Genomic DNA, 13,211 nt, shown 5'->3' on the forward strand with positions numbered 1-13,211 from the left:
CACTATAAAACATAATTAAGATGATAAATAACGTCAGTACCTTGAATCTATACTTCAAGACCATCATGTATTATTTGTGAAGTTGATAAGAAACAAGTTTTAGAGCGGCACAGCCACGGAGATGAATTTACAAGTATGCATAGCTACAGATGTAAATAAAAAGTCAATCCGAAAACAAATCCTCCCATAAAATGTCAACAATCTAGATATTTTTCGTCTTGACAATGGGAAAGCATCACGTTATTCCTTCGTTCGCTTCATATAGAATTACAATTACTGTCTTCAAATTATCCCCAGGACAGAATCAGTTAAACAGTTTATCTTTACTATTCATAATTTCACGTGCTTTTAAGAGTGTGTTAGTGTTATATATTAGGGGTGCTCGAAGCATTACAAAAATACATGCCATTTGATCTAAATTGGTTTAAGGTTACACATTTCAAAATTATAAAGATCTTCTTACGTATTTCTACTCTGACTATTAATAATACAGAGGAACATCCAATATTTATAAATACCAAATAAGAATGAATAGTCGTTTAAGGGAGGTGTCCCTTGTTATTTGTGGTTTACATGTTGTAAGGTACTATTATATTATTCATTTATGTACTTCTCTGTCCTGATTGTTCTTGCATTTATTTGTACTGTATTCCTGTCACGTTATGTTGTCATTTTAGCGGTATTGTTAACATTGCCATATAAGCGAGAGGTTTGGCTAGCTATAAAACCAGGTTGAACCCACCATTTTTTCTTAAAATATCCTGTTCCCAGTCAGGAATATGGCAGTTATCATCAAATAGTCCGTCTCTATGTATGTTGGCGTTTGTTTTTGTTGCAGTTCAGTGTTTCTGTTGTTCCGGTGTTTTCCTCTTACAGTTGATGTGTATCCCTCGGTTTTGGTTTGTGACCCTCGGATTTGTTTTCGTTTAATCGATTTATGACTATTGAACAGCGGTATACTACTGTTGCCTTTATTCAAAGTCATATGAAACTTGTTTGAAATTTAAAAATGTTTCATATACTTAGCTGGAATGACTAAGTTTTACTATAAAACAAGTGTATGTGAACTTTCTTGTAAAACAAAATCCTTTATATTATCAAAATCTTCATAAATGTACTGCTATTGAATTATTGTCTTCCTGTCCACTAATTCGCCGATACTTGTACTTTCTCGTATGCAGTGACCTTAACTTCAAGACCTCTCGTTAGAACTTCGGCCACCGCACAGCGAAAGTGCGAGGGGAAACCGTGATGAAAGAATGTGAACTGGAATGTAAATAGTAATAACTGATTCTTAAAGAAAATCTAATACAACAAATTATTTTATAACTAAAGGAAAAAATTTAAAAAAAATTATCGCTCTATCAATCCATTTATTTGTGTGGTACTCTCCGTGCTCTGTGTTGATTGTTTAGCAATGTCACGATCCGGTAAACTTCGACAACACAATCGAAAGTTAATTAGCTTGCGATCAACATTCACTGAATAAAATATTATCTGTCGATGATACGTTACTGATATTTAAAAAACACTTGCATATAGGACTTTAGTTTAGTATATATGCATGCATTGGTTCAATAATTCCGATAACATTTAAATTAAAAGAAACTCGTTTCACATGATTTTTATATCAGTCGAACTCAAAAGTGTCAAAGCCATTTTTTTTTAATAACATAAGAAGATTGCACCCACAAGAAAAAACAAGTGCGAACACCTTCACTATTCAATTTTATAATCATTTATCAAATTGTAAATGCTGTTTACAATGTAGTTTAGCTAATTTTTAAGCTCTTTTATTTATATTGGATGAAACGGGGACAACTATATATTTCGCCTATCCTACAACTGTGTGTGTTTATGTAAATAGGGAGGGGAATAATTTCCTACTGATCGCCCTCTCGATTTCGTCGGCTATATTTAATTATGAGTTTATATTGTGAACATTTACCATCAAAATACTACTTAAAAAGCACGCGGGGATCTTATAAGCATCAATGAATATATCAATATTATCTGACTGTTTAAGGTATACGTCAAACTATATTTCATTTTATATCTCATGCTCCACATTAAGAGTTTTTTACGTCTCCATTGTGTATGTACTTTGATTTACTACCTGATTTCTATTGTAAAATACTGCTCTTAAAGTGAACCTCGTCCTCCTTAATTGTACTCATCATCACAATTAGTATAGAAAAGAAGTTTCCGAGGTCTTCATTTTTAGAGTCAATGTCACAGCTATTACAAATAAACTGCAATTTTTACAGAAAAGTTGTTTCTGGATGCTAAATCAGCTACCTAATTTGTTATTGCAACCTTAATTAGACATATGGTCACATATACTGAGATAATGATTTTAAGTCACATAGTCCGATGTCATGGTCATAGTTTCCAAAAGTACACGTGTAAGATTATATTACTGTCTAAATTCTTGACAAACAAAATTATAAGGTATGCGAACTTTATCACTAAAGCTTCTTCAAATTCTCACTGCGTGGTACGTTTCTTCTTGTTTTATCGTTTTATTGTTCATTTTATGGTATCCCTTGTGGTCCATTAATTTGGAATACAGTCGTCTTCGTCGTCCCCATATTAACTCATACTTGCTTTGCACGTCACATGCTAATATTTTCTGTTCTTAAAATGGATACTGATGATTTTTAAGGTTACAACATCTAAATTGAGCGGTTAAATGTTAAAAAAAAAGTATATTAAGTGAGTACATGTAGTTATATATTGTCGTATTTTATCCTACCTTAGTAGATAACGTGTAACTCAAACCAGCCTAAAGTATAAGTTTTATAATTAATCTGTTATACTAAACGTGATTGAGTTTAATCCGCCATTACATAAAGATAAAGCAGAGTATTTGATTCATGGTTTACTTTTTTCACATTTCCATGATGTATTTGGATTTGACTTTAAAAAGAAAAGAACGAAATATAGGGGTCATGTGAAATGCCACAAGAATGCGCGTCCACATTACATGATAGGTGTTTTTGACATTAAATTGCCCTCTTTATTACTGTAACTGTTAAAAGAAGTGATCTTTCCATTTGTTTTTATGTTATCAGTGATTATCTATTTGTCTTACATGTCTGTTAGTTTCTTGCCTCTTCTCATATAAATCTGTATTAAATGCGTTCTTCGAGTGTTTTATACATAAAGAAGCTTCGAAGAAGTTTCCATTGAAAATCTTTCGTGTTCATCAAGCAGACCTTTTCGAAATCAATGTACTCGTAATCTGATTAGTTAAGATATATTAAAATGGTTAACATGAACATTTCTTGAAAACTATTTCAAGTCTCAAACAGTTTGTATTGACTCAATGTTAACTAATATTTCATATGATTAATATATTCCGTTCTTATGGTAATTACTTCGCATATGGAACAAGATCTGTTTACCCTTCCGAAACTCCTGTGATCACTCCTAGTTTTGTTTAAAAGGGGTTCGTGTTGCCCTTGCCTTAATTTTAACATGTTTAAGTGTTGTTATTTATGGTTTAAAATTTTTCTATCTCTTTGTTGTTTATAATGGCAACAGTGTCGTCTATCCTTTGTCATGATAAAAGTGTTTTTATTTGTAATTTTCACATTCGGTCAAGTTTCAGTAGAACATTTACTTGACCAACGGTTTTTCAATTGGTGATGTCATGGGGCTAGATAATAATAAAATTACGCACCAATCCGCTTTTGTGTGATGCAGAATCACTTGATAAGCTTATCAACGTATTTTACAGGAGTAACACGACGAGTGTCGCATGTGGAGCAAGATCTATGTACCCTTCCAGAGCACCCGAGATCACCTCGGTTTTTTGGTGGGGTTCATATTGTTCAGTCCTTAGTTTTCTATGTTGTGTTTATACCGTTGTTTGTCTTTTGTTCGTTTTTTTTTGCCATGGCATTGACAATTAGTTTTCGTCTTTAGAGTTTGAAAAACTTTGGTATCTTTTGCCTCACTTTTACATTGCTGTGGATTTCGAAGGTTATCGAGTTTTGATTTACTGTTGCATTTTAAAAAAATGAAGCGAGATCATGTGGTAAACCATCACTTCAAATCCGTCGTCGTCGTATACTTTTCCAATAAAAATCTACACTTCAGTAACAAAGTTTACATATCGTTCATTACGAATATATAGTTATCAAAGGTACCAGACATGTTGTTTAGAAAATGTATCCGGGGAGTTGGTCCATCAATAAACATGACCGCCGTTGCTAAAAATAAACAAAGCTACAAATTGCAGTTTGTTGCATATATCTCATAAACTAGAGCGGGTAGACATCGGAAAACAAGTTCTATCTACCATAACATTTTCAGAAAAATCAGACAATCAAATTAGGAGTAATTGCCACTGAAACCTTATTTTAGCAATTTTCACAATCGTTGGTTATTTTGAAAACTATTATAAATAGAGAAACTTAAAAAGGTAAAAATGACCAGAACAATAAGATCTACAAATAAGTCAAAACAATGTCAAAATCGCCAAAAAGTAAAATAACAAAAATACCGAACTCCAAGGAAAATTCAAAACGGAAAGACCATTAACCAACTGATGTCTTATAGGAGATATTTCCTTCAAAGACGATCTAACCGATTTATGCGGAAACTTGAATAAATAAAAAAAATGATCTACTATAGCAAAAATGTTCAGTAAAATTAGATCTACAAAAAAAACCAATATCTGAATGGTTAATTGACCCCTTGTGACGGTCGGTTGAAAACAAAACTTTACGACAAAAGAGATGATTTCAGCTTCCCAATTGTGAAGTTTCCATTTCTATGCAGCAACATTCCAGCAGCGACTGCATACGGAGTAGATATCTCCCAGTTGATACGATATCCCAGGACTTGTGTTTCCTTTCAGGATTTCCTTGATAGGGGGTTGCTGCTCACAAGGAAGCTATTAAATCAAGAGTTCAAAGTATTGTAGTTGATATCATCCCTTTGTAAATTATATGGACGCCATCACGAGTTTATTTACCGTTATGGAATATCTGTTTCACAGATAACGACGGATATGTTCCAATTGTCGTAACAACAATCTCGTCCCCTTTCTCCCGAATTTGATCCGACGAATTAGACATATCACGACGGATGCCACATGTGGAGTAGGATCTGCTCATCCTTCCGGAGCATCTGAGATCACCCCAGGTTTCGGTCGGGTTCGTGTTGCTCAGTCTTTGGTTTTCCATGTTGTTTTGTGTACTGTTGTTTGTCTGTTTGTCTTTTTCTTTTTTATCCATGGCGTTGTCAATTTATTTACGACTTATGAGTTTGAATGTCCCTTTAGTATCCTTCGCCTCTCTTTTTTATATGATCAATTGCCCTTGAGAGATGTTTGTGGCCGATTTGACAGTCACTCTATATAATAATAGATAGAGAAGTTTGTGAATAGCAAAGATGGTTAGCACAATCAGATCTACAAATAAGTCTACGTGTTCGAAATTGTCAACTGACCCTTAAGAGGATTTATTGCACTGTAACTTTTTTTCGTAATTTTGTCAAACATTACAGTAGATAGAGGGAAGCAAAAAAACCATCAGCAAAATAAGTTTTACAAGTTAGTCAATATGGCCGATTTCGTCAGACATTTTAATATGTCATTATGTATTGCCCTTAAATGACGATTTTATTTTGTTATTTTTCTAATTAGGGGTATGATTCGTGTTGCTCAGTCTCTTGATTTAAATGTTTTGTGTTCTGTTGTTTGTTTTTCGTCTTTTTTCGTTTTTTTTTGCCATAGCATTACTAGTTTGTTTTCGACTTCTGAGTTTGAATCTTCCTAAATAAGATTTACAAATCAGAAAAAACAAATTATTGCAATAAAGGTACACATTTTTAATTTTAATTTCTTGTGTAACATAATTTTGAATTTAGTATGACGTCCATTATCTCTGAACTAGTATACATATTTGTTTAGGGGCCAGCTGAAGGACGCCTCCAGGTGCGGGAGTTTCTCGCTGCATTGAAGACCCATTGGAGTCCTTCGGTTGTTGTCTGCTCTATGGTCGGGTTGTTGTCTCTTTGACACATTCCCCATTTCCATTCTCAATTTTACATAAATTTAAAAAAAAGCCACATATTTACCACTTGAGCTATTCAGGCTCTGAGGAGCCTCTTATTTCTTATCTACAGAATCTCAATTGAAAACTTTGTATTATAAAAACGATAAAATTTAAAGGGTGAGTAAAAGTCTGGTTCACCTTATAATGACTGTCAATGCAAAATATTTTATTTTAACGATTTCTTCTGAAAACTCATTAGAAACAAATCGATACAAGTGTTTTTTTCCCTATTTAAAACTGAATTTAGATTAGACTTCATAAAATTCACACTGTAAGATCGAAATGTATAGGTGATGTGAAATACCATAAAAAGGAGTCAAGATTACAACTAAGATGTTAAGTTATCCTCTTTTAATTACTGCAGCAATTAAGAGATAGTCTTTTCATTTCTTGATCTAATCAGCGATTATTCGTCTTCTATTTCTGATTTTTTACTTAATATACAAATAGATTATCCCGCTAAACTCACTATTCCTAAATCCAACGTTGAAAGTTACCGTTGTTCTTTTTAAGACGTTGATAGTAGAATTTAGCGGGGTAATCGTCATACCAAATTAACGACACACGGGAGGACTTTTCCATTTTATTGAGTGTATATTACTCTACTGGTCAATATGTGAATCATATATAGCAATCATGACTCAAATTTCAATTGATATTTTTCTTACTAAAAATACGATAAAGTCATAGAAATCAGAAATTTGTCTAAACTTCTAATAAATGTTATCATCAAAATATATTAGGAATCAGTTTGATAACAAGAAATACTCAAACCAGCTTTTCACGGTAATATTAGTCATAATGTAACCAAATTGGGAATTGTCGTCAATGTTGATGTTACCCCATTACACAAGACATTTGGGGATAAACAATAAATCACTTATCTATAGTCTGAAGCAAGACTATACTGCAGTACAAATTGATTTTGAGCTTTGCACAAGATTTGAACTGTTATGGCGTTGATTTATAAAATCTACCTTTACATGATTTACAGCTACCAAAATTTTAAAGTAGGACGGGATAAGTTCATATCAGCAAGTTGAGTCCTTTGAACATATTTTAAGCACTGCGAGCATTCTTGATACAGAATTGTGTATTTAATATATTGCTTTTCCTTGTGTTTTGTTTTACATATATTATAGATATAGCTGTCATTTGTGGAATCTGGTGTTGATGGCTAGTCTTTAAAAAAATATATTTTTTAATGTAATTCACATCTTTGTTTATGCTCGGGACAAAGTATTGCTTAACACCCGTCTATAAATACTGAATACTCTATATTGACTTAAAAACAGTAAAATAACTTGTTATTAAATAAGCAAGTTCACATAAACGAAAATACCTGCTTAGTTCCTTAAAAGTTTGCTTAATTGCCGTGCTACAATATTTTACTATTGTCACATTTGCCATTTTTTGTATTTTTGAACGTCGCATTTCCTTCTTAACAAAACTATCCTACCCGGGAATGATATTTAAACGCGAATAATAACGGAAAATAAACCAATATATTCAGTCATCCGAGTGACGGAAGGGGCATCGGTAGCCAAGTGGTTTAAGTAGTCGATCTACTGTTAATGTATCAGTAGCCTGTCAACACTGAGGTTGTAAGTTCGAATCCCGCACGAGGCAGGTGCGCTTGACTCCAATCTTTTCTGATTAGAATTGTCAGTTTTCCCACCGAAGGTCGGGGCTTCCTCCCTCAATGAAAACTGACTCCAACGAAATAGCACAATAGTGCAGAGTGTGGCGTTAAACACCAATTAATCAATCCAAGTGGTGAACATTTATGTACTTACCTTTTAAATTAGTTTAAGAAATCAACACCATAATGTTTACTTACTTTTTTCAGTTAACAACTTAATATAAAAAATTTTAAAAAATACGTTAGATTCCCAATGAGACAACTCTCCACCAGAGACCAAATGACATAGAAGTTAACAGCTATAGGTCATCGTTCGGCCTTCAACAATGCGCAAAACCAATACTCAATGTGAAATGACTTTCCCGTGTATTGTAATATTTTTTTACCTTTTGTTGTAATTTGAAATATATAAAAATAAAAATGTTGGTTCCAACACACAATATACTGAAGTCCAAGAAAAATTCGAATTAAACATCGGTTTGCATCTTAACGACAACAAATTATCAAATTCACTACATGGAGTCAAACATATAAAAAAAATTGACATCAAAGACTGTTTCAGTCATGAACAAAAGAATAATTATTTCAAGTTTTCGATTTCAGAAAGATAAGTGTGAAGAACTTTTATATATAATGAAGCTAAACCTAACCACCGATTGAAGTTCGGAAAACTTTTTCAGTATGGTAAAAAGGTATAAAGATAATAAATGTCAGGTGCTTTCTATCTGAAAAGATGTACAAAGGTAAAAAAACCGAAACTACATTTGAAGCAAAGCAAAACAGAACGGTAAATAGCAACAAGCTTAATTATGATAAGGCGTAATAAAGTTCTTCATACAGCACTAGAAGTTGCTTGATATATACCGATAATTCATATGCTAGTAATACATAACAACCAACTTATTTTGAATTCAGTGTTTATGGCACACCGAGTGAGCGTTCAGTTCATACGACAAATCGGGACAGCTTTCATCAGCTAGGAGTAGCCATTTTCTTACTTGTCAAGTTTTTGCAAACAATTAATTGTTAAGTGTAATAAAAGTTCTAATATATAACTTTCTAACGACAAGACATATTTATGATTCAGTGAATTTGTAAAATCCCTGAAATTATTAGAGATTTTATAAAATCACTGCAAATATCAATAGGGATTTTGTAAAATCCCTGGTTACAAGTTTAAACTTGATATTAGAAATAATTTGTTTTTTCTCTTTGTATAAATAGATCAATGATTTTGAAATATATCTTTTCAATAAACAGGATACTTCACTTAGAATTACATATGAGCGCAAGAAAATCTCTTTATGAATCGGCTGAATCTCGGGGTCGAAGTTCAACATATCAACGGAAATTTTTGCATGTGCTTACGTTGCTTTACATCGAGGCCACAGCTTTTCAACCAATCGAGGAATGTTTACTTAGGGCATACATCTATTTTTACTGCAGGTTTTGACATGTTTAAATCGGGATTATAGAAAAATGGAATGTTGTTGGTAGATACAAAACAGAAAATGATGAACACTTTTACCAAAAGATAAATTGGATCGGGGGTCTGTGTATTCACATTATTTGTACAACTCTCCTTACTCTTGGGAAGCGTGTGCTTTACATCGAGGCTTGCGTTGCTTTAAATCGAGGCTTGCGTTGCTTTACATCGACGCAATAGTAGTTCAACCAATCGGGGAATGTTTATTTGGGGCATACATCTATTTTTACTGCATGTTTTGGCATATTTTAATCGAAATTAGAGAAAAATGGAATGATGTTAGGAGATACAAAACAGAAAATGATAAATATTTTTAGCAAAAGATGAATTGGATCGGGGTTCTGTGTATTCACATTATTTGTACAACTCTCCTTACTGATGGCAAAAAATGGAATTTTCGTGACCTACATGGTTCGCGAAAATTAATATTTTTATATATAGTATAGTAACAATATTAGTATGAAACATTTGCATACTTTCTTTTTGCCTCCTTACCCATTTTGTCCCTACCACCATGACCTATTGATATGTGATTTTTCTGCACTGTGTTGTCCATGTCTTCAAGACATACATAAAATTTCATATCTTCATCTGATGAATACAATTTTGTACAATTCCTTTCACATCTCCAAATTAAAGAACTTCGTGCAAACACTAAACAAATATTTACCTTTAATTTGATTTGTATCTAAAGAGTGGAGAAAGTATAGAAATTTATTTTATGTGATAGAATACATGTATAAGATAGTATCTCTGATATGACCAAAGTAAGTGAGGCATATAAAAATTCGTAAGGGTTCCGCGGAACCCAGTGTCTTGCCTACTTTTGCTGTTAATCGAAGGCTCAACAAAAATGAGGAAAAAAAATAATAACAATATTCCTTTCAATACTATCTTTTGATTGTAAGAAGCTTCTGTCCAGGTTTGGTAAAAATCCAGGATAGTTTATGAATCTAATAAATGTTTAAATCTTTAACTGCAGACTGTATGTAATGTTAACTGGAAGAAAAACTAAGTCCATTTATAAGTAAAATACGGATAAACAGGTACAAAATTTTAACAAAATTTTCCTAGATACTAGCTTTTGATCATAAACAGGCTTCTGACCAAGTCTGGTACAAATCCAGGATAGTTTAAGAAAGTTATTAAAATTTTAACAACTTTAACCACAGATTGAATGCAATGTTTCCTAGCAGAAAAAAACTAAGTCCATTTATAAGTAAAATACGGAAAAACAGGATGTTTTTTTTTTTACAAAATTTAATTCTGGATACTATCTTATGATTATAAACAAGCTTCTGTCCAAGTTTGGTAGAAATCCAGGATAGTTTAAGAAAGTTATTAAAATTTTAAAAACTTTACAGCTCTTCTATAAAAGCATGCAAAGCAAACCTTTGATCAACTTGCTTGCTATGTTTGTTTGGATGTTTGTAAACAAAAGGTAGGTAGTCTGTTTCAGTCTGTTTTCTATATCATAGAATTTGATTGGATAATAAACATTAACTTCATTGCATGTCAATTTTTATTGTCCAATCAAATCCCAGTATATATAAAACAGACTGAAACTCCGCCTACCTATTGTTTGCAAACATCCAAGCAAACATAGCAAGCAAGTTGACCAAAGGTTTGCTTTGCATGCTTTCATAGAAGAGCTGTAACCACGAAGGGAATGTAATGTTTCCTGGCAGAAAAACTAAGTCCACTGATTTATAAGTAAAATACGGAAAAACAGGATATTTGTTTTACAAAATTTACTTCTGGATACTATCTTATGATCTGTCCAAGTTTGGTAAAAATCCAGGATAGTTTAAGAAAGTAATTAAAATTTCAACAAACTTTAACCACAGAGTGAATATTTGTGGACGCCGCCGCCGTCGCCGCCGCCGTCGCCGCCGCCGATGACGACGACGACGACGGAATGTAGGATCGCTATGTCTCGCTTTTTCGACAAAAGTCAAAGGCTCGACAAAAATGGCCAAGGTGGCCTACTTTTGCTTAGATAGATACCTTTTCATAGAAATGCAAGTACAAAACGAAGTATTTTTACCTGCATGTGTATATCATCTGTTCTTTCTTTATTATTATTATTATTAATTTGTGGATATAAATGTCTTTTTATAGGCTGCAAATTATAGGTTTCATAACGAGTGAGAATTGGTTATCGCTTGATATCCGATTCTCACGAGTTGTAAAACCTCTTTCTGTTATGGTCAACGCTATCCTTGTGTTAAATGCAAAATTTCGCGAGTCATTGATCTAGTCTTATGCACATAATTCTTCAAATGTCGTAATATCGTCTCATGATGGTGAATAATCCACACAATTTAACGCAGTTTTCGTATCACACTCCGTGCAGTGTGATACGAGAAATTTCTCTTCATGAAAGAAATAGATAACAGGCCACAACCATTAGAGAATTAATAATTCAACACTTATTTTCTATTTTAATATACATTTCATATCACAATAAGATGATATCGTCCTATTATTTGCCGCTGGATCACAGACCCTAAACATATATATTTCCAACTCTTTGCATATGTGTTTTTCCTCTTATGATGGCAATCACTCCAATGTACTGTCGTTATGTTTGATTATAAAATTTGATATAATTGGTTTATACTTTTCAGTAATTACAGAAGCATTATATTAGACGAAAAGGTATACACTCGACGCTGAGATTGACAAAGTGGGGACTGTGTCAAAACATTAGTTATCGATTTCAACAGGTAAAATGCAATTTGCGTGATGTTAACCAGGTATCTTACACACTTCTTGCAGGGGCGGATCCAGCCATTTTAAAAGGGGGGGGGGGGGGGGGGGGTGGCGGTTCCAACCATTATGTCCCCATTCAAAAGCATTGATCGTCAAAAAAGGGAAGTTCCAACAACAACAAAAAAAAAAACAAGCAAACAATCTTTACTAAACCTGCACAAAGCTCTACAGTCTGATTGATTGTTTTCGCATGTCTCCATAGGCGTTCACTGACTTTGAAATTTTTACGTGCATAAAAGCGTGTTCTACATATACCCGACACCCGAACGATAATCGCAAGTTCTTTTTACACTATATTCTTTCTGCTCTTGGTCTATAGGTATCTCCATAATTATGGCGCCTATATAGGGTAACGAGAGGAGAACGACATGCGGTATATTTTATTACAAATGACAAAATTCTGGGGAACTCAAATCTAATTCCATACCTGGCCAATTCAAGGCAGTAAATTAAACTGTTGAGCATTATCCTGCTTGAAACTACTGCGTGTGAATCTAATATGATTGCTACTGTCCACAAAAACCTCCGTATGTATGCAATGCCGGTATCTGTAAATTTGTTCCCGAGGCTCCGCGTGTTGTCTGTAAATGGCATGAAAATTGTTTTTAATTGCCGCTTACACTGTGGGCATTTTTCTACGGTCGACTAAGAAGTATTCAGTGCATAGATTTCACAAAGAATCGGTATCCAAGCATATATTTGTGCACTCGTAGCATGAACAGAAACCTCAAAGAGAAATATGCAGGAATACGTATTTAGGATATCAAACCGGCGAAAAACGAGTCACATTTTACATAGAACCCTTAAAAAAAATCTCAATTTCAGTTTAAACTTGTTTTTTGTTTGTTTTTTAAAAGATTTCTTTAAAGTTTGACTTAAAGAAATAAACAAAGAAAAAACATGCATTAGAGGGTATCTTACAGACCGTGTCTGTTGTGACGTTTTTGATTTTAACGAATGTAATCTATGTATTACTGGTAAATTATTAAGCCAGGAATTTCGTTACAACATTTACTAACTTTTTCCACAGATATAAAGATTTGGTTTTGAAGTTTGGTTGTACCTGTAGAAAACTTATTTCAAACGGGATTGCACATCCTCATTTTTTACGGCAATATTGTTAACCGTGCTCGGAAATTTAGAAACGATCCTGGTAAACTTATCGATCCTTTAAATAAACTTATTCTAAAAGGTTACCAATTCAACACTGTAATTAGATCATTAAATCTTGTTTTTATTG

Source organism: Mytilus californianus, unplaced genomic scaffold (genome assembly GCF_021869535.1).
Source record: "Mytilus californianus isolate M0D057914Y unplaced genomic scaffold, xbMytCali1.0.p SCAF_11, whole genome shotgun sequence".
Taxonomy (NCBI): Eukaryota; Metazoa; Mollusca; class Bivalvia; order Mytilida; family Mytilidae; genus Mytilus; species Mytilus californianus.